A 4,467-nucleotide genomic window follows, 5' to 3' on the forward strand; every position below is an offset into this window, starting at 1 on the left:
TAGAGGTCAGAGGACAACTTTGTATGGTTTTGTTCTCTTTATGCCTCCTGTTTCCACCTTTATGTGGGTCCAGGTCTTGAACTCAGACTGCCAGGCTTGCACAGCAAGCACTTTGCTTGCAGAGCCATTTCACCAGCCCTGTCTTTATTTTAGTTTTAGTTTTCTGAGACCAGGTCTATCATGCGTCCTTGGCTGGTCTTGAGTTCACTGTGTAGCAAGCAGATGATGGCTTTGAACTTCTGATCCTCCTGCCCCAGACTCCAAGTGCTATGATTACAGGCATGTATCATGACTCCTAGCTTTTATGTTTTACCTCTTTTGCACTGATATTTTTAGGTCAGTACTTATTTTTCAGGACACAAAGACTGCCTTCCTACTATGTAAACAATAGGCAGCAATACTGTTTAGCGGAGGCTACTTCTTCAAAGACTTTCATGTTAATTGACTATCTGTAAGATTAATTTAATGGGTTCTGTTGAACATCCCAAAACTCCAAGGTGGAAACTCTCCAAAAGTCAAAGCTCTGCAAGCACCAAATTTTCTGTAAAATGACCTTTAATCCGTGTGAGGTTGTTGTGAAACGCTGTCTTCCAGGCACCACAATGATTACCCACAAGAGACCTTTACAAGATCCTGCTGTCCTTCCATCATAGAAGGAAAGAGTGGGATTGGTCATTAGACCCTCACCTCCAATTCCAGTGCCTCTCTCCCTTCTGCATGTAATCCTGCTGCAGTGGTCTTTGGATGAGCTGGAGTATACAGAGGGTCACTGAAGGGGGCTTCACCTATGCAGCTTCCTGGAGGTCATCACCCATGCTGAGATGAGATGGGTGTTTCAGTGATGTAGTTGTTTGCAGTCACGCACACTCCTTACGCCCTGGCCCAGTGTTCCTTTAAAATACATCCCGTAAACTCACCCATTCACCAAGCTAGACTTGGATGGACTCACTTCTGTCAATCACTGATACACTGTCTAGGGTGAAAGGACATTCTTTCATATCTCCAAGAAAAGGTAATGCAACAGAAAGGTATGTGAAGCGCAGGTGTGTTTTACACTTTACCTGTGGGTCCATCCTTCCGAGTTCTCATTATATCAGAACACAACTACTCTAGCTTCAGGAAAACCTCAAACACATCTGGGGTCACATCTGGATGAAAGATATTTAATCTACATGGTTTTATCAAGATTTTCAAATCTCATTGCAACTGCAGATGGCTCCCAGTTGAAATCCAAGTGTTATTCTTCCAAATGGCACTAACAATAAAGCTGTGTTTCTGAAGGACCCTTAGCTTTGTGGTGATAAGAGTGCCAGGTGGTTAGTTAGAGTCGGAAGGGATGGGTGTCAAGTGATGGCAGAACACTGGGCATTGTGTGGCTTGGAAATTCCCCAGTCCTGGCCATATACTCATGGTTATGTCCATAGCTGACCTTCACTCTCAGGACCCGGATCCTACTTTTTCCTTCCTACCCCCCCCCACAAGGCAGACACTCCCACCCAGACCTCTAAGGTTATCAGGAAGGAATTCGACCCAAGCCCCGGTATGTTATGATGAAGAGTGGAGGGGTAGCTCCATAGTTTTCCTAGATTAAAGAATCCTATTCAGAGATCATCAGGTGAGTCATGATTCTTTGCTAGGCAGGAAAACCATCTGTATCAGTTGGGGGAGGGAACCAGATGAGATAGGGCCAGGTAGGATCGGGGTGGGGTGGTCAGTGCATCTCAAGGGCTAAAGACAGCTTTGTCCAGGGATAGCGAGTGCTCTCTGGAAGATTGGCATTGTGTAAAGACAGGGAAACTCGGAGGCATCCTGCTTCTCAGGAGACAGACATAGACACAAAACCCCCACTGCCTTCTGCCAGACTCTGCTAAACATCTGTATTGTGGATTCTTCTAGTGTTACCTGCTTCCTGATGCTGCTGTAAGACATGCCCATAAACTGTGACATAAAGAAATGTGTACTGATGATATTGATGGTCTAAGGATGTCAGAAGTGGGACCCCTGGGCTGAAATCCAGGTGCCAGCAACACTACCATACTGTCCAGAGGCTCTAGAGAGTAGCTGCTTCTTCTGCTTCCAGCTTCGGGAGGTACCTACATCCCTTGGCATTTGGCCTGCCCACTATCTTCAGAGCATCACAGCATCTTCAGATGTCTCCCTACAACCCTTGTTCACTCAAAAGAACCCTGGCGAGTTACAGGGAAGACCCTCAGGAACACCCAGATAATCTCCCCATTGTAGAGTGTAGCCTTCCCCGCCATCCGCCCGTGCCCTGCCACAGTTGCAGTCCCCAAATAACACACAGGACGCTATATTAATTATGAAGCTGTTGGCCGTTTGCTTGTTTCTTACTGGCTATCTCTGACTTAAGTATTTAACTCATAATTGTTAATCTAAGTATTTCTCTTACCGGAGAAAAGGGTCCAGACCTCTTATTCCTATGGCCAGCTACATCATGACTGCCTGTGTCTCTCTTTCCCAGAATCCTCCTCAACTCCTAGTTCCACCTATCTTGCTTCCCTATTGGCCAACAGTGCTTTATTGACATATACACAGGACTTCCCCATTACCCCATCACAGGTGGGAGGATGTAACTCAGTTGGTAAAGGGCATGCCTAGTATGCATAAAGCTGTGGGCTTGTCGCCAGCACCGTATCAAACAGATGTGTGGTGTACACCTATACTTAGCACTCAGTTCAAGATCATCCTCAGCCATGTAATGAGTTCAAGACCAGACTGGGCTACTTGAGAACCTGTCTCAAAAAAAAAAGACACATTTTTGTAAGATTTATTTTTACTTTTTAAATTTTCATGTGTGTACCTGCATATATATATATATGATGTATGAATATGTATGCATGTTGTATATATGTTGTGTGTATGTATATGAGTGCAGGCATGCATGTAAAAGTTGGGACAACTACAGGTGTCGATCCTTACCTTCCACCTCATTTGAAACAGGGTCTCTTGTTCTCACCAGACTAGCTGGCCCAAGAGCTCTCAGGGACTCCTCTATCTCCATATCTTGTCCCACTTCTGTAAGACATGCACTACACTCCTGGCTTTCATGAAATCTGAGGATCTGAATTCAGGACCTTAACACTTGCATGACAAGTGCTTTATCCACCAAGTCCTCTCCCCCAGCCCACCCTCTTAACGGTTCTGTTTGGTCCTGTTAATGGTATTGCCCTTGCCACACATCCATCCCCCGACCTTCCCTCTAACTCCACTGCGTTAGACACTCCTGTTCTGTGATTCCTTGGCTCCTGACCTTCACCACTCTGCTTTCTGTCACTTCATGCAAGTGCAAGCAGAATTGCACAGCCTTGGACCTTCTGTGGCTGCCTTTCTTCATTTAGCACCGTGTCCCCTGGGGCTCCTTTGTGTTGCAGCATAGGGCAGAACACATTTGCAAGGCTGACTGATACTGTACTGTATGCAAATGCCATGCTGAAACAATTCATTTGTCTGTGCCAGGCAAAGGCATTGCCTCTGCCTTTTGGCTCTAGTGATACTGTTGCCATGAGCACAGACGTACAAACAACTCTTTCAGGTCCTGCACACAATCCTTTGGGGTATACATATTGAAGTGGCATTGTTGAGTAAGGTCAGGGTCACAGCTCCAAAGAGTCATACCTTAAAGAAGCTAGCTAGAGAGAATCATGGTGAGGATGCTGTGAGAAGGACCATAGCATCCATTTGTTTATTTGTTTTTCTTGCTGTGTAGCAGTCTGGCCTCAAAATCACAGCTATCTCCCTCTACCTCTGCCTCCAGAGTCCAAAGGTGTGCAACACCAAATCCAGCCTCTCAGCATCCTTTAAAAACAGCAGTGAGAAAAGCCAGGTGGTGGTGGCGCACGCCTTTAATCTCAGCACTCGGGAGGCAGAGGCAGGTGGATCTCTGTGAGTTCGAGGCCAGCCTGGTCTACAGAGCAAGTTCCAGGATAGGCTCCAAAGCAATACATAGAAACCCTGTCTTGAAAAAAAAAAAACAAAAAACAAAACCAAACAAACGAAAACCCAAAACCAGCAGTGAATACACTGAGGCCTTGAGGGTCTGGTGATACATCACTTTGCCACAATTCCTGGGGAGCAGACCAAGAACAGGCATGAGCCTGGGAAGGTCCCGACCACTGAGCCAGCCTGGATGGAAACTTGTGGTTCTGGATGACAGAGAGCAGAGGCAGTGGGTCTGTGAGTAAGAAGAGGGAGGGGCCACAAAAAGATTACAGTGCAGCTTGTCAGTGTTTTTTCTCTGGTTGGATAAGAACATAGCCACACCAGGTCTGTTTTCCCACAAAGTTTTCCTGAGTCAGCTGCTGGTTTGTTTTTTCCCCCTCTTTCCAAGTGAGTGTGCTAGGCCAAGACACCTCCTCAATCTGCTTTCTCTATGGGTCATAAAGACACGGGTCCCTGTTGCTTTCAGCTTCCTGGGATGGAGAGCCCCGCTTTCAAACCACACGCTCA

Source organism: Mesocricetus auratus, unplaced genomic scaffold (assembly GCF_017639785.1).
Source record: "Mesocricetus auratus isolate SY011 unplaced genomic scaffold, BCM_Maur_2.0 Super-Scaffold_100010, whole genome shotgun sequence".
Classification (NCBI taxonomy): Eukaryota; Metazoa; Chordata; class Mammalia; order Rodentia; family Cricetidae; genus Mesocricetus; species Mesocricetus auratus.